This window comes from Lontra canadensis, unplaced genomic scaffold, assembly GCF_010015895.1.
Source record: "Lontra canadensis isolate GAN:19392208 unplaced genomic scaffold, GSC_riverotter_1.0 scaffold31, whole genome shotgun sequence".
Taxonomy (NCBI): domain Eukaryota; kingdom Metazoa; phylum Chordata; class Mammalia; order Carnivora; family Mustelidae; genus Lontra; species Lontra canadensis.
This window is the reverse complement of record NW_022631025.1, coordinates 15921858-15940544: the sequence shown is the minus strand read 5'-3', so window position 1 is coordinate 15940544 and position 18687 is coordinate 15921858. Positions and strand designations below refer to the sequence as shown.

The following is an 18687-nucleotide window of genomic DNA, read 5'->3' as shown; positions in this document are numbered from 1 at the left end:
AGTGTGTGGCAGAACTTTCAGGGTGTTACAGACCTTAAAGGGTCCCGTCTTTATCCAAAAGGCAACAGATTTCAGCAGAAGAGTGTTGTGATCAGATCTGCATTTTGAAAATACCATTTTGGCTTCTTTGGAAAGCCAGGGGCTAAAGAGGGTACAGGAGAATTGTTCGCAGATTGCTTTCGGCAAGTGGTCATGGTAGCTAACCTTGTGTGTTAGTGGAAAGGATGGAGGGCAGATCTGTTTTAAGAAGTGCAATGAACACGATTTGGTGATAGTTCTAGAACAAGAGGGTAGGATCAAGGATGAATCCAGTTTCAGCTTAGGCAATAATAATGATGCAAACTGGGTCTAATACATACAGACACTCTTCTGAGTGCTTTAGTCATTGTAAGTCAGTCTTCACAACGTCTCTAGACAGGAAATATGATTGTTATCCTTATTTACAAATGGGGAATCAGTGGCACAGAGAGATTAAGTGTATTTCCTTAGATCACACAGCTAGTAACTGACAGTATCATGATTTGAATCTAGGTAGTCTCCCACCGGGTTCTGTAATTGTAACTATCTCTTAACATTATAAATATCTCTGACATTGAACTATCTCTTGGGAAAAAAAAAATGGAGAGCGATTCCTTTAGATAGACATGGATGGAAATCTACCCAGTAAATGACCCTAGGTTCAGCCCAGTCTCCACTCTTAACTACATTAAAGAGCAGGGACAGTGGGAGATCTGCCTGGCTGGAAGGATTAGGACGCCTGGGATGTGAAAAGAACAGGAACAGGGGCAGCTGTGCTGCTAGAGGAAGGAGGATGGAATCAGAGCCAGAAGGTGTGATTAATCATGTGATGGGAAGAGAGCAATTGACCACTCTAATCCTCTGATTCCTGATCTTGAAGAGGGGGGCAACCCCGCTGATTTGCTAAGTAATGGACCCAGCAGGCATAGTTCAGTGCCTGACCTGAAGTAGGTGATCAGCAAATGATACGTACTCTTTTTTTAATTGAGGTAGAGTTGACACGCAATGTTCCATTAGTTCAGGGGTGCAGTGTGGTGATTCCACAAGACCATAGGTTATGCTGTGCCCACAGGAAGTGTAGCTACCATTTGTTGCCCTACAACCCTATTAGGGTGTCATTGACTATGTTCCCTATGCGGTGCCATTTGTCCCCATGACCTCCAGTGATAAACTTGAGTCTGCAGTAAGGGAAGCAGAGAAGGATATGGCTCATACTTGTCCATCTTTCAAAAATGTGGTTAATGGTAGCACTTGCTGAAGAGAATAGGAAAATGGTCATAAGGAGAGAGTGACTTGATTTCAGTGAGCACCAATGGTACTAAGGCAGAGCTTGCTGGTGAGCTGGCTGTTTCTTTTTTTCTTTCTTTCTTTCTTTCTTTCTTTCTTTCTTTCTTTCTTTCTTTCTTTCTTTTTGACTGAAATGTAGTTGACATACAATATCATATTAGTTTCAGGTGTAAAACGTAGTGATTCAATGTAAATTACCAAGGGATCACCACCATACATCTAGCTGCCATCTGTCCCTGTACAAAGTTGTTACAATATTATTGCTATATTCCCTATGCTGTTCATTACATCCCTGTGACTGACTTATTTTGTAACTGGAAGTTTGTACCTTTTAATCCTCTTCCCCTATTTTACCTATCCCCACCCTCCTTTTCCTCTGGCCACCGCTGGATCATTTTCTGTATTTGAGTCTTTTGTTTGTTTGATTTTTAGATTGCACATATAAGTGAAATCAAAAGTGTTTGTTTTTTTTGTAACTTATTTCACTTAGCATAATTCCCTCTAGTCCATCCCTGCTGTCTCAAATGGCAAGATTTCTTTCTTTTTTATGGCTGATTAATATTTTACTGTATATTTATACCACATTTTCTTTATCCATTTATCCACTGGTGGAAACTTTTTTTAAAGATTTTATTTATTTATTTGACAGAGATGACAAGTAGGCAGAAAGGCAGGCAGAGAGGGAAGGAGGAAGGCTCCCCGCAGAAAGCCGGATGTGGGGCTCAGTCCCAGGACCCTGGATCATGACCTGAGCTGAAGATGGAAGCTTTAACCCACTGAACCACTCAGGTGCCCCCACAGGTGGAAACTTACATTGGTTTCATATCTTGGTTATTTTAAATAATGCTGTCATAAACATAGGGGTGCATATATCTTTTCAAATTAGTGTTTCCCCATTCTTTAGATGAAGACCCAGAAGTGGAATTGCTGGATCAAATGGCAGTTGTATTTTTAATTTTTGAGGAAACTTCATGCTGTTTTCCATAGCGACCGTTCCGTTTTGCATTCCCATCAGTACCGCATGGGGGTTCCTTTTTGTCCATATCCTCACTAATACTTGTTATTTATTGTCTTTTTGATAATAGCCATTCTGGCAGGTGTGAGGTACACTTCATTATAATTTTGATTTGCATATCCTTGATGATTCGTGGTGTTGAGCCTGCTTTCATGTGCTGGCCACCTAGGATTTCTTTTTTGGAGAAATGTCTATCCACATCCTCTGCCCAGTTTTAAATTGGATTTTTTTTGTGGGAGGAGGCTATTGGTTTTTTAATGGATTCTTTATATGTTTTGGTTAGGCTATTTGCAAATATCTTCTCCCATTAAGCAGGCTGGTTTCTTGTTGTTCTTGATGATGATGATGGCTTCCTTCACTCTGTAAAGGCTTTTTAGTTTGATGTAGTTCCATGTATTTTTGCTTTTGTTGTCCTTGCCTGAGGAGACCCAACCAAAAAATATGTATATATTGCTAAGACTGATGTCAAAGAGCTTACTGCCTGTGTCGTCTTCTAGGAGGTTTATGATTTCTGGTCTTGCATTTAAGTGTTCAATCCATTTTGAGTTTACTTTTGTATATGGTATAAGAAAGTGGTCTGGTTTTATTCTTTTTCATGTAGCTGTCCAGTTTTCCCAACACCATTTATTAGAGAGACTGTCTTTTTCTCATTGTATATGCTTGCTTCCTTTGTCATTGGTTAATCGGCTATATGAAGTATGGATTTATTTCTGGACTTTCAGTTCCATTCCATTGATTTGTGAGTCTGTTTTTGTGCTAATACCATATCGTTTTGAGTACTATAACTTTATAATATAGCTTGAAATCAGGACGTTTGATCCCTCTGGCATTGTTGTTCTACATTTCTTTTTTTTTTTTAAGATTTTATTTATTTGAGGGGCATCTGGGTGGCTCAGTCATTAAATGTTTGCCTTTGGCTAGGGTTGTGATCCCAGGGTCCTGGGATCAAGCCCTGCTTTGGGCTCCCTGCTTGGTGGGAAGCCGCTTCTCCCTCTCCTACTGCCCCTGCTTGTATTCCCTCTCTCGCTCGCTCTCTCTGTCAAATAAGTAAATAAACTTAAAAAAAAAAAAAGATTTTATTTATTTGACAGAGGGAGAGAACGTGTACACACAAGGAGTCAGAGTGGCAGGCAGAGGGAGAAGTGGGCTCCCTCTTGGGCAGAGAGCCTTATGCAGGCTCAATTCCAGGACCCTTGGATCATGACCTGAGCTGAGGCCAGACATTTAACCTACTGAGCCACCCAGGTGCCCCCTTTGCTTTAAGATTTTATTTATTTGATAGAGAGGGAGAGTGTGTGCACAAGTAGGCAGAGTGGCAGGCAGAGGAAGAGGAGATCCAGCTTTGTTCTTCTGTCTCAAGATTGCTTTGGCCATTCAGAGTATTTCATGGTTCCATACAAATTTTAGGATTATTTGTTCTAGTTCTGTGAAAAATGCCATGGGTATTTTGTTAGGGATTGCTTTTAAATCATAGATTGCTCTGGATAGTGTCGACATTTTAACAATATTAATTCTTTCAATCCATGAACATGGTATATCCTTTCATTTATTGTATCTTTCATTAGTGTTTTACAGTTTTCAGAGTATAGGTCTTTTATTCCATAGTTAAATTTATTTTCAGGTATTTTATCTGTTTGATGCAATTGTAAATGGGATTTTTTTCTTTAAGTATTTATTTTCATTCCAATAAGGTAACATATGGTATAATATTAGATTGTGGTGTATAATATAGTGATCGAACACTTCCATACAACACCCAGTGCTCATCACACTAGTTCACTTCTTAATAATGGTATTGTTTTCTTAATTTCTCCTGCTATTTTATTATTACCATTTAGAAATGCAACAAACTTCTGATTATTAATTTTATATCCTGCGACTTTAGTGAATTTATTTATTAGTTGTTAGAGGTTTTTTTGGTGGAGTCTTTAGGGTCTCCTATATATCCTATCATGTCATTTGCAAATAGTGACTGTTTTACTACTACTTTTCCAAATTGGATGCCTTTAACTTCTTGTCTGATTGCTGTGGCAAGGACTTCTAATACTATATTGAATAAAAGTGGTAAGAGTAAGCATTCTTTCTTGTTCTTGATCTTAGAGGAACAGCTTTTAGCTTTTCACTGTTGAGTATAATGTTAGCTGTGAGTTTATTATATATGGCCTTTTTTGTGTTGAGAAATTGTCCTTCTATATCCACATTGTTTTTATTATGAACAGATGTTGAATTTTACCAATTGCTGTTATTGCATGATCATGTGATTTTTATCCTTATTTTTGTTAATGTGTGTGTCATGTTGATTGATTTGTGATATTGAGCCATCCTTCCATCCCTGGAACGAATCCTACTTGATCATGGTGTATGATCCTTTTACTGTATTGTTGAATTCAGTTTGTTAATATTGTGTCGAGAAATGGCTGGGTTGTTTACTCATGTCTGGACAGACTTTGTTACTTGATCAACTGCTGAAAGCCAGTTTGGGGCCCCTATAAACAAATTGCTAATTCACATCTTCAGCCTAATAGCTCTGGTTGATCAGGCTTACAGGCTGGGGATCAGCCTTAGTTACTTTAAAAAATTTTTAAAGTGCCGCTGACTTGCCTCAGCTCTCCCAGTTAGTGGCCAGCCAAAGACGGATACTCAGCTGCCTAATTCCTGGGTGTCCACTATTTAAGAACATGAAGTGCAGTAGTGGCTCTCCGTAAGTCAAGAGAAAGCTTCTCAAATTCAGTATCCATTTGTGACAGGAGTTCTTAAACTTTGATGTGCTTGCTGATCATCTTGGGATCTTGCAAAAGTGCATATTTTGATTGAGTAGGTCTGGTCTAATGGTATTTTATTTTTTACAATTAAAAGTTTTAATTTAAATTTTTGAAGTTTTAATCAACATAAAATTAGCTTTAGGTATACAATATAATGATTTCATATCTGTATTTATTGCAAAATGATTGCCACAGTAAGTCTAGTTAATACCCATCACCATACAGAGTTACAAAACTTTTGTTTCTTGTGATGAGAACTTTTAAGATGTGCTCTTAGCAACTTTCCAGTATGCACTAGAGTATTATTAGTTATAGTCCCCATGCTGTACATTACATCCCCGTGACTTATTTATTTTCTAACTGGAAGTTTGTACCTTTTGACCCCCTTCATTTAATCCCCCCCCCGGGAATCACCAATTTGTTCTCCACATCTAAGTGCTCGGTCTCTCTCTCTCTCTCTCTCTTTATGGTTTCCCATATTTAAGTGAGAATAGGTAGTATTTGGGGAAGCCTGGATGGCTCAGTCAGTTGGATGTCTGCCTTTGGCTCAGGTCATGGTCCCAGGATCCTGGGATCAAGCCCTGCATCCCGGCTCCCTGCTCAGTGGGGAGCCTGCTTCTCTCTCTGCCTGTTGTTCCCCCTGCTTGTGCACGCGCGTATGTGCGCACTTGCTCTCTCTCTCTCTGTCAAATAAAAAAATAAATTCTTAAAGAAAAGAGTAAGCAATATTTGTCTTTTTATATCTGACTTATTTCACTTAGTACAACACCCTAAAAATCCACCCATGTTGCTACAAATGGCAGGATTTTCTTCTTTTTTATGTTAAATAACATTCCATTGTATATTATACCACATTTCTTATATCCATTTCATCAATCAGTGGACACTTCGGTGTCTTTCATACCTTGGCTATTTTAAATAATTCTGAAATGAACATGAGGGTGCATATATCTCTTTGAGATAGTGCTTTCATTTCTTTTTTAAGATTTTATTTCTTTATTTGACAGAGAGAGAGAGAGATCACAAGTAGGCAGAGAGGCATGCAGAGAGAGCGGGAGAACCAGGCCCCCCACCAAGTAGAGAGCCCGATGGGGGGCTCCATCCCAGGACCCTGAGATCATGACCCGAGCCAAAGGCAGAGGCTTAACCCACTGAGCCACCCAGGTGACCCAGTGATTTCATTTCTTTCAGTTATATACCCAGGAAGGGAATTGCTGGGTCATAGGATAGTTCTAGTTTTAATTTTTTGAGGCACCTCCATACTGTTTTCCATAGTAGCAGCACCAGTTTACAGTCCCACTAACAGTGCATGAGGATTCCCTTCTCTCTACCTCTTCACCAATACTTGGGATTTCTTGTCTTTCTGATAAGCTATTCCAACAGATGTGAGATTATATCTCCTTGTGGTTCTCATTTGCATTTTCTTGATGATTAGTGATGCTGTTTGCCTTTATTTGTACCTCTTGGCTATCTGTATGTCTTTGGAGATATATCTAATCATGTCCTCTGCCCATTTTGGGGGGGGGGCAGAGGGAGATAGAGAAACTTAAGTAGGCTCCACACCCCCAGTGTGGAGCCCAATGCAGGGCTCGATCTCACAACCCTGAGATCATGACCTGAGCCAAAATTAAGAGTTGGACAATTAAATGACTGAGCCGCCCAGGCACCCCCTCTGCCCATTTTTAAATTGGATTTGTGGGTTTTGCTTTTGAGTTGTATAAGTTCTTTTTATATTTTATATATATTAACCCCTTATCATATATAATTTATTAACCCCTTATCACATATATAGTTTATAAATATTTTCTCTCATTTAGTAGGTTGTCTTTTCATTTCGTTGAGGTTTTCTTTGCTGTGCAGATTTTTAATGTGATGTCCCATTTAGTTTTTGCTTTTGTTTCCTTTACTTTGGTGTTAGATTAAAAAATCATTGCCCAGACCATTGGCAAGGAGCTTAGCAATTCTTCTTCTTGGAGTTTTATTGTTTTAGGTCTTAAATTCATTAAAATCTTTAATCTATTTTGAGCTTTTGTATGGTGTAAGATAGTGGTCCAGTTTTGTTATTTTATATGTGGCTACCTCATTTTCCCAACATTGTTTATTGAGGAGACTCTCTTTTCACTATTGCGTATTCTTTGGCCTCTTGTGAGAATATTATTGACCCTATATGTGTAGGTTTATTTCTGGGTTCCATTGATCCATATGCCTGCTTTTTATGGAAATACCATACTGTTTTAATTACTATACTATTTAATTGCTAACTATTTAATACTATAGCTTTGTATAAATACTATATGGTTTCAAATCAGGGAGCATGATGCCTCCAGCTGTGTTCTTTCTTAGGATTGCTTTGTCTATTTGGGGTCATTGTGCTTCCTTAACAATTTTAGGATGGTTTGTTCTAGTTCTATGTAGAGTGCCAATGGAATTTGATAGGGATTACATTGAATCTATACATTGCTTTGGGTAGCATGGTCAGCTTAACAGCATTAATGCTTCCTATCTATTTGTGTCATCTTCAGTTTCTCATCAATGTCTTATAGTTTTCAGCATATAAGTCTTGGTTAAATTTATTCCCAGGGGTTTTATTCTTTTTGAGGCTGTTATAAATAGGATTGTTTTCTTAATTTTTCCAGCACTTCACTATGAGTGTATAATCAATATATTTATGTATACTGATTTTGTATATCGCACGTTACTGAATTTTGCTCTTAGTTTTGAAAGTTTTTTGGCATGGAGTCTTTGGGGTTTTCAATATATAATATGTCATCTGAAAATAGTGGCAGTTTTACTTCTTTCTTTCCAGTTGAATGCATGTTATGTATTTTTCTTGCCTAATTGCTCTGGCTAGGATTTCCAATACCATGTTGGATAAAAGTGATGAGAGTGGGTATCCTGTCTTATTCCTGTTTTTTGAGAAAAAGTTTTCAGCTTTGCAACATTGTATATGATGTTAGCTGAGAGCTTATCATATATGAACTTTATTATGTTGAGGTATCTTCCTTCTATACTCACTTTGTAGAGAGTTTTTATAAAGAATGCATGTTGAATTTTGTAAAATGCTTTTTATACAGATATTGAGATGATATGATATTTTTCTTTCTTTGTTTTGTTAATGTGGTGAATCACATCAATTGACTTGTAGATGTTAAGTCATACTTGCATCCTTAAAATAAATCCCACTTGATCATGGTGTATGATCCTTTTAATGTGTTGTTGAATTCAGTTTGCTAATAGTTTGTTGAGGATTTTTGCATCTGTATCCATCAGGGATATTAGCTTGCAAGTTTCTTTTCTGTGGATTCCTTGTCTGATTTGTTATCAGCTGGTTTTATAACATGAGTTTGGAAGTATTCCCTCTTCTACTTTTGGGAAGAGTTAGAGAAGGATTATTATTAAATCTTTAAACATTTGGTAGAATTCATCTGTGAAGCAGTCTGGTCATTTAGTTTGTTTTGTAGGGAGGTGTTTGAGTACTGATTCACTCTCCATGCTAGTAATTGGTCTATTCAGATCTTCTGTTTCTTCATGATTTAATTTTGGTAGGTTGTATGTTTCTAAGAATTTTTCCATATCTTATAGTTTGCCCAATTTGTTGGTGTATAATTATTCATAGTAATCTCCTATGATCTTTTGCTCTCCTCCATTATTAGTGTTATCACTATTTCTTATTTTAGGTCTGTTAATATTTGCTTTATATATTTAAGTGCTCTTTTGGGTAGACAAGTATTTACAAATGTTATATCCTCTTGTTGGATTCACTCCTTTATCATTATGTAGTGGTCTCCTTTGTCTCTTCTTACAGTCTTTTAAAATCTGTTTTCTCTGATATAAATATAGCAACCCTAGCTTTTTTATGGTTTCTATTTGCATGGAATATGTTTTTTAAGAATATTTTATTTATTTGAGAGAGAGAGACAGCATGAGCAGGGGTAGGGGTAAGGGGAGAGGAGAGAGAAGCAGGGAGCCCAAAGTAGGGCTCAATCCCAGGACCCTGGGATCATGACCTGAGTAGAAGGCAGAGGCTTAACTGACTGAGCCACCCAGGTGCCCCTGGAATATCTTTTTCTATCACTTCACTTTCTGTATGTGTCTTTACATCTGAAGTGAGTTTCTTATAGGTAGCATAGAGTTTGTCTTGTTTTCTTCTCCATTCAGTCACTCTCTGACTTTTGATTGGAGAAATTAGTCTGTATATATTTAAAGTAATTGTATATGTATTGACATTTTGTTGTTTTCTGACTCTTCTGTAATTCTTCTGTTCCTTTCTTCTCTTGCTCTTTTCTTGTATGATTTGGTAATTTTCTGTAGTAGTATGCTTAGGTCCTTTTCTATCTTTTGTGTTTATATTATAAATGTTTGATTTGTGGTTTTCATGAGGCTTACATATAATAACCTATATTTATAATAATGTATTTTAAACTGATAGAAACTTAAGTTTAAACAGATCCTAAACTCTCTATTCTATCTCCATCCCTCCCATGATTTGTTTTTGATGTCACAATTTATTTTTTTTATGATTTATTTATTTATTTATTTGACAGACATCACAAGTAGGCAGAGAGGCAGGCAGAGAGAGAGAGGGGGAAGCAGACTCCCTGCTGAGCAGACAGCCGAATGCGGGGCTCGATCCCAGGACCCTGGGATCATGACCCGAGCCGAAGGAAGAGGCTTTAACCCACTGAGCCACCCAGGAGCCCCGATGTCACAATTTAGATCTTTTTATCTTGTGTATCCCTTAAGTGATTATTTTTGTTATAGTTGTTTTTTTTTTTACTGCTTTTGTCTTTCAACCTTCATCCTAGCTTTATAAGTGATTAATATACCATCTTTGTGACATTATTCTAAATTTTACCATATATTTATCTTCACCAATGAGATTTATACTTTTACAGGTTTTTCTGTTTCTAATTAATGCCCTTTATTATCAGTTTAATAAAGTCCCTTTAACATTTCTCTTAAGATCAATTTAGTGCTGAGACGCTTCTTTAGGTTTATCTTGTCCAGAAAGCTCTTTATTGCTTTTTAAATTCTGAAAACATTGCTGGGTGGAGTATTTTTGGTTGGAAGGTTTTGTTTTGTTTTGTTTTATTTTTTAAAGATTTTATTTATTTATTTGACAGAGCTCACAAGCATGCAGAGAGGGAATCAGAGAGAGGGGTGAGGAAGCAGGCTCCCTGCTGAGCAGAGAGCCCGATGTAGGGCTCGATCCCAGGACCCTGAGATCATGACCTGAGCTGAAGGCAGAGGCCTTAACCCACTGAGCCACCCAGGTGTCCCTTGGTTGGAAGTTTTATTTTCTTCCAGTACTCTGTACTATGCCACTCCCTTCTGATCTATAGGGTCTCTGCTGAAAAATCTGCTGATGGTCTTATGAGATTCCCTGGCATGTCCCTTGTTTTTCCCTTGCTGGTTTTAAGATTCTTACCTTCCCTTTAAGTTTGACTCATTAATTGTAATGTATCTCAATGTGGATCTCTTTGAGTTCATCTTTGAAACTCTGTAAGCTTCCTAGATCTGGATGTCTGTTTCCTTCTTCAGGTTAGGGATGTTTTCAGCCGCTTTTGTTGGGAAATATGTTTTTTGGCCCTTGCTCGCTCTCTTCTTCTGGGAGTCGTGTGATGTAAATGTTGGTCTGTTTGATGGTGTCACATGAGTTCCTTAAGCTAGCTTCCCTTTTTAGTGTGTTTTTCATTTTGCTGCTTTGATTGAAAGAGTTCCACTGCCCTTTGAGATCACTGATTGTTTCTCCTGCTTCATCTTCTGCTTCAGAGTCTGCTGCTGAAAACTTCTGTTGCATTTTTTAGTTCAGTTATTCTATTCCTTAGCTCTGTGACTTCCTTTTTGGTAATCTCATATATTTATTGACGCTCTCACTGTGTTCATCCATTCTTCTTCCAGTTTGGGAACTATATTTTGAACTCTATTATCCGTTAAATCACTTACCTCCATTTTGTTAGGGACTTTTTCTGAAATTTTATCCTATTCTTTAATTGGGAACATACTCCTCTGTTGTTTCATTGACTTGACTTTGCGTGCTAGTTTCTCTGCGAAAGATAAAGCAGTCAGCTCTCCTACTCTTGAAGACGTGGTCTTGTGTAGCAGATGAAACTTATCATTCAAGTCTGCCCTAGATCTTTGCTGTTTCTCAAACCTTTGTGATGGTCCAAACAGCCTATTTTATTGTCACTAAGCCTCAGTTGTTGAGGGTGTGCCAATAGCTGTCGGGATCCCAAAGGGGAGAATCTCAGCACATATTGATTGTAAGTCAGACCCTCAGGCCGCAGCTTTTAAATTATGCAAATATATACTGTCTTTTGAGAATGCAAGCATAAGTGCCACTGGCTACCAGAGCCACATGATCTAGCCACATGTCCCTTGGGCAGCAGTTATAAAAATCAGGGCACCAGACGAGTGTACAGATTCCTTTCCAGGAGATACCAGCCATCTGAAGCAAGGCAGAGGGAGAGTGCAAAGATGACATCCACTAGCCTCTGTCCCAGGAGTGCATCTAAGTAGGTCCCTAAATGTGCAACAAACCAGAAACCTGCCCCTCAGACCTCAGCTATGAAGATACACAAATATGTACTAGTTTTTGATTGCTGCTATGACAAGTGACCATTTTGTCATGGCTTAACACAACACCATTTATTATCTCTCAGTTCTGTAGGGCAGCAGTCTGGGCACAGCTGCTCAACTCCTTCCCTGCTCTGGTTTTACAAGGTTGGAAACAAGGTGTCATAGGTGGCATTCTTTCTGGGAGCTCTGGGAATGTGTCTGCTCAAGTTCATTCGTGTCAGTGTCAGTGGCAGAATTCAGGACTGAGATCCCTGTTTCCTTGCCACCCACTGGCTGGGAATTATTCTCCATTTCTAGAAGCTGCATGTATTTCTTGTCTCATGGCTTCCTTCCTGCATCTTCAAAGCCAGTGACTGTAGGTCACCTCCTTCTCACCATCTCGAATCAAATTCTTTCCTCTGCCTTCTTGGCTTCCTTTCACTCCATCCCTCTGACTGACTTTACCTTAGGCCCTCACGGATAATTCAGGATAATTTCCTTATTGTAAAGTTAGTTGAGAGTTACCTTTAGTTCCATCTGCAAAGTACTTCATAGCAGTGAATAACAAGCAGACAGGAATCTTAGGGGGGGACACCTCAGAGCCCTGCTACCATTCTAGCCAACTCACAGCTTCTGTTGCTACTGTATGCCTTTAGTGGCAAGGTCCCAAAGCATTAGCTTTATTGAGTGTGTGCCTGAGATGTTATATGTGTTTTAGGGCCAGCGACAGAGTCTCCATGAAGTCTCCTGGGATTTCCCTTTTCCATTGAATAGAAGGGTTGGAATGGTTCACAGGGTGAGGCTGAATATGGGAAAAACTAAAGTATGGACACCTGGGGAGCTACACTGATGTAATTCAAGATTAGAGCTTGGTTGTCTCAGTTTCTGGGCCAGGACAGTTTCGTCCCTGTCATGTACTCCGTTATTCTCCTGTTCATTCATTGGCTTATTCATCTGTTGACCAAAGAGGTATCAAACACCTACCCTATGCTAGACATTTTGCTAGCTTTATTCTCTATAAGGCATTTACAGACGTTGCCCTCATGGAACAGACTTTGTAGTGAGCATTACATACATCAAGCAGATGCTCCTACAATTAAGTAGGTATGTGTAATTGATATGAAAGTAAAGTAGAGGCCTCCATGAGAGCTTATAACGAGGAGATCTTCAGAAGATGAAGAAGTGACATTTTAAATTGAGGCCCAAATACGTAAGTGCTAGCCAGGTATACATGAGTAGGAATGGGCTACCGTTAAAGTAGGGGGAATGGCATGTGGGAAAGCTCTGAGGCACAAAGCAGAATAGGAAAACAAGGGCAAGTAAGTGTGGTTGAAAAATATGATGGGAGGGAGAGAATGGCTGGAGATGAGTTTAGAGAAGTTGGGTAGCTCAGATTGACCATGGACTTGATGGCCATAGGAAGGTATTTCTTCTTTATCTAAGGTGGGATGGGAAGCCATGGGAGGGTTTTAAACAGTAGAGCCTTGTGTGAGCTTTGAATTTTTAAAAAGGGCCCTCTGGCTGCTGTGTGGAATACATTAGAAGAAAGTAGGAACATGGGGGGGTGGGTATAGACACAAGGGGTGCATTAGATGAAGCTAGAAAGGAAGTTTTGCAATAGTCCAGGTAAGAAGTAGCTTTGCCTCGAAGCAGCTTGATTAGGTTGGGGGCAGTAAAAGTGAAAGGAGAAAATGAATCTGAACCATATTTTGGAGGGAGAGTTGTCTTGACTTGCTGATGGGACAGATGGGGGAGCTGGGAGAGATGGTCAAGATAATTCCTGGTTTCCGTCATGTTTGTGGCTCTTCTCATGACACAAGTCAGTTACAGATCATCTTCTTATATATAACAGAAAGTTCACATTTTCTGAATAGTTTAGGTGCTATTATAACAGTTAAGATTCAGGTGGCAAGAATGTCTTGTGTAATACCACCTGGAAGGAATTTGTTTTACCAAATTTGTCGAAGGAGCTCAGGGAATTTGTATTATGTGATGATTTCAACGTTGTCATGTTTTACTCTGTTCCCTATATCTCCATTCTATTTGTCATTTCATTTGGGACTAGAAAATGCTAATGATGGCTTCCCAGACAGAGAAAAATTAGCATGAAAGGAGGCATCATGTCCTCATTTCTTAACAGCCACTGCCTCATTTCCCTTAGGTCCAGTCTAATTTCTTTTTGCCCACATGGCCCAATGGTCGCTACTAATTCTCATGATGATATTGATACCCACTCCCGGCTTGGCTCACACAAAGTGCTGTGTGGCCATGTGCGTAGTCTTGGGTAGAATGTTGCTCTATTCACAGGAGACAGCAGGGGGTCCTGAATCAGACATCCCCAATGAAAATATATAATCCTCATGTAAGCTTCATGGTCATAACCTGAAGGAAGGTTTGACAGACATCTTCTTCGGCACTTGTACTTTTCCTGGAGACTCTGATGTTGGATTGTCTGGGTTTGAATTAATCCCAGATCTTCCATTTATCAATGGGTTGCCTTAGGCATTTACCTCCTCCTGCTTTCCCACTTGTAAAAAGAGAAGAAAATCAGGCTCTTGGTAGGAATTAGTGGAATGACCCATACAAAGCAAACAGCACAGTACTTAGACATGGAAAGTACTCTGTATGTGGGAGTTCTTGTTGTTATTTTCATCATTAGGGAAGAAAGGTGCCAGCACACCACTCTCTTTCCTTTTGCTCTTCTACCTGCAGTCAAGAAGGGGCTCTTAACCCCTGCCTTGCAGTATGTGTAATACGGGCTTAGTTTTTCCCTCTGGCATTCTTGACAAGGAGGTAATTTAGAGGGAAAAGTTCTTTGTTTTTGTTTTGGTTTGTTTTGTTTTTTTTCTTAGAACAAGAAGAGGATTCTGAGCAGGCCCTTGTCCCCAAGTATAGTCTCACAAACAGACCATGACAAATTTGTTGATCTGACCATGGATGTCACAGTGAAAAGAGGCTATGGGCTGCCTCCTCTCACGTGAGCTATTCTGACAGCTGAGCTGTGCTTAGTTCCCTGTCCCTTTATTACCTGGCTCGGTGTAGCTAGTCCTCTAGGGACTGAAGCAAATATGATCTCCTTAGCATTTTGTCTGAACGAATGCTTTCCAAGTATGTTGGCAGGAGGCCGTGAGTTGACAGGGTGGGGTCCTTGAGTAAGTCATTTAGCCTCTCTGGAAAGAGGGGTGATGACTCTGTCAAGGAGCCAGAAGGAGGGCAGTAACCCATCCATGGCTTTTATAAGTTGACCTCTGTGATCTTTCTATCCCTATCCTCCAGCTGCCTACCCTGCCTACCTGTTGCCCTGCCCCCAGACCCTTTAATGGTTTTGTGTCCTTGAACCAGTTCTCTCTCCAGAGAATCCTTCTTCAACATCCTCACCTTCATTGACTTACAAATTCCTGCTTATCTTTCAAGACTCAGGTCAACTGTCATTTCTCACTTAAGCCTTTTTATTCATTCAATCTGCAAACATTTATCAAGCAAGGCACTGTGTTACACATACCGGCTAGGGCTGCAAATACGACAGACAAAGCCCCAGCTTTCACGGTGCTGACGTCCTAGTGGGAGAGACTACCAGTACACAAGTAAATGAACCATAGAATGTCATGTTGTGATAAGTGCTATGGAAAGACCAGAAAAGGTGGGCAGGTGTGGGATGAGTGGTGGGGGGAGCTACTTTCCAAGGGAGCCATTTTTAACTAAGACCTGCTGGGTGAGGAGAAACCAGCCCATGTGAAGGGAAGGGGTCTTGATGCACAAACATGTTAGTTTTGTTGGAAGAACAAAGTTGTTATGACTGGAACAGATTAGCAAGGGAGAAGGGGTACGAGAAGAGATGAGAAAGATCTCAAGTAAGGAGCTCAGATTTGATCCCGAGCAAACAGGAAGAAAGGGGAGAAATCAGATTTTGTGTTGGTGATAGTGCTGCTGGCTCTGTGCAGAGGGGCTGGGACAGGACAGAAAAAGAAAGAAGGGGAAAGGAGCAGGAAACCCAGTTGGGAGGCTTCTGCAGTAGTCCTAGATGGAGAGGATGACCCAGAATGGCAACTGTGGGCCACTGAGAGATTTATGGCGAAGGTGCGGTTATTGGGCCTCTACTAGCGGATTGGATTTGGGGGCAAAAAAAAAAAGAAGACTTACTAGGTTTTGGATTTGAGCAACTGGGTTGTAATAATGGGTTGTAATGCTATTTGTGGTGTGGGAGACATTTAGAGATAATAATATTTGGGAGATTGAGCAGTCTGAAGTCTGCTTTGGACATATTAATTTTGAGATGCCTCTTAGCTATCTGAAGGGCAATGTCCCATAGCTATTTGGAACTACAGGTAGAAATCTGAGGGGAGTGAGCAGGAATATATATATAGTATATGTGTTTATATAATCCCCCACCCCCAGCATGAATAGTGAATTTCTACCTCCTTTGCAGGGTTATATTAAGATCCCAACAGTTCCTAGGTTCTCCTGCCTCTGTAGGTCCTATGTCATGTCATAGGTATTAAAATTCACCTTTATCCTATATTAAATTTAATTCTATGTGGTTCCTTAAGAGCTGAGTTGCAACTGATTAGTTTGACATGTTGCATTTAGTAGACATTTAGTTAAAACCTCATCTGCTTTTGCACATTTCAGAGGTAACTGTATTTTTAATGGAACATGCTATTTTTGGAAACCCTTAGAAACTTCTCATGCAAGGGTAGGGAACATTCAGCACTTAATTGGGAAAGTGAGCTTGCTCAACTAGACTGCCCCCATGATATTTTTATGCCCTTTTAAAGGCACTTAAATAGCTTCCTATTACCATCATGTGTTTTTGTGTCTGTGCCCTCCATTAGGCTATCAGCTTGTAGAGGGCAAGAAGGACCTCAGAGCTTGTATATGACCGGGACTTCCTGTTCTTGGAAGCAATTAAGCTGAGCTCATAAAGAGGAAAAAGCCAAGTCAAGGGAGCCAGTGGGTCTTCTACCTGTAGTCAAGAAAGGGCTCTTAACCCCTGCCTTGCAGTATGTGTAATATGGACTTAGTGTTTTCCTTCAGCATTCTTGGCAAGGAGGCAGCTTTGTGCAGGTTGATGTGTGATCCATTCCCAACCACACCCTTTACTAGCTGTGAATCTTGCAACAGGAAGTTAATCTCCATTGGCCTCTAAGTGTCTTTGGGCCAAATCAATGCAATTTCAGTAAAACTCAGTCTGCCTTAAAATAATAGATTCTTAAAATCATGTATTCTTTCCTAAAATAATAATAATAAAAAAGATCATACACTTTAGGCCCCAGGAAATGTTTCTGGGAATTCTTCAAAGCGGGGACGCAACATATATTTTGTTGCCTGATCCCTGGCTTTGAAAAAGCAACAATTGGCCCTCAGATTTGTCTCGGGTGGAGGGAAGATCTTGCGAGAAAATGCGTCAGTAAGAAGACAAACATCCTTCTAAGTCCTTTGCAGTTAGAGTGGAAAGGAGCTGCTGGCATTCCCAGGTCCCAGACTGGCCATCTGAGACTCTGTGATGCTGCCCAATGGATCCTTCTTGCCCACGAATTGACTCTGGGCCAGATGTCCACCTCTCACGATGAAGAGGAGACATGACGGTATGCATCACAGCCCCGCCTCTAGTGCCAAGCAGCTCCCATGAGCCACAGCGACATTAAGTCCTGCTTGGCTGTGCCCTTCTAAATTTGTCAGTGGCTCCGGAGTATCCTGCCGAGAACTTTGGATTTTATGGATTTGCCACAAAAATAACATTTGGACATGGCAGTCACCCAGAAGCAGGTTACCGCTTTGTGTCTTTGACATAAACTGATTTGGGGCCCAGGGCCCAGCTGCCGCTGGCCTTCGCGTTCTCGCTACCATTTCGGGTTAGAGGGCGGAAGGAGGAGGGAGTGTTGCGCTAGGCAGGCCGTAGTGTAACGCTGCCTCCAATTTTCTCCAAATGCATCAGGCTGCTGTCTGTCATTTCTCTTTGTGTGAAGCTGAAGGGTGACAGGAAAAGAGTTAAAGATACATGCCTACTTCTACTTTCACTGCCTGAAATTCACTTGCACACAACTGGCAGGTTCCTCACAATGAAGAGTAGAGTGTTGAGTGGCAAACGGTGAGTCCGATAGAAGAGCTCAGCAGCATGATGCGAAGCCCCCAACGCTGGGGTGAAAAGTGAGGCAGGTCTGATCCATCCGTGGTTGGACACTGGTGATTGGCAGGGTCTGCCGCGGGTATGGGGGCTGGGGATGGGCACACTACTTATTTTTTGGAAAGCGTGGAAATGGAAATCTTTCCTGACTAATCTGTTGGATGTTGAGTCACTGTTCTTTGTAGCAATTAGATTAAACCATTAAGACAATTGACTGGATTCCCTGAACCCTCTCTTCCGTGGAAGCTCACTGGTGATGTTCCTCCGGCTCTCGTCCCATCTCCTTAGTTAGGCCTTGGCTGCCTAGCTCCAGACCCAGTCCTAGTTCCACTTACTTTACAAAACTTGCCTTGACCAGTTCAGTTCAAAGGAATTTCTGCCGGCCTGAACCTGACAAGTTAGTGTCCCATTCATCTCAGACTTAGAATTCACTGATGTTAATTGTCTTACTGCTAAGCTTTGTTTCTATTGTTCTGTCTGGTTGTGTAATCCCAGTCAACCTATTTCAAGCCCATCTGCCTCAGCTTTCCGGTGTGTAAACAGAAAGTAGTGATAGTTTGCAAACTGAGCATACTTTGCTTTAGAGTTTTTGTGAGAATTAAGAGAATTAACATCAGTATGCGTATACTCTATATTCCCTCGTTGTGCTGTACATAGTAAGAGTTCAGTACAATTAGTCCCCGCCGCCCATCCTCATAATGCGATTTCATGACCGCAGAGGCTCTCTCTCACACCATTTTGTAGCCCTAGATCTCTAAACGTCTTTGGAGTTCAATTCCCATGTCGCTTGCACTGATTTCTTATTTCTCTTCCCAAAAGGCAGGGCACTGAACCTTCAGAGCTAGTGCCTGCTTCACAGGCAGGGTTCGCAAAGATCTGTAATCCACGGTGGGTCTTTGCCAACTACACAGTCCCACGCTGTG

At 40.4% G+C, this 18687-nt stretch overlaps 1 protein-coding gene across 2 annotated transcripts in view; it reads right to left on the bottom strand.

Moving 5' to 3' along the window:
• PCSK5 (proprotein convertase subtilisin/kexin type 5) overlaps positions 1–18687 on the bottom strand; it is a 443312-nt gene that overhangs the window by 127946 nt on the left and 296679 nt on the right. The gene's annotated exons all lie outside the window — the stretch shown is intronic.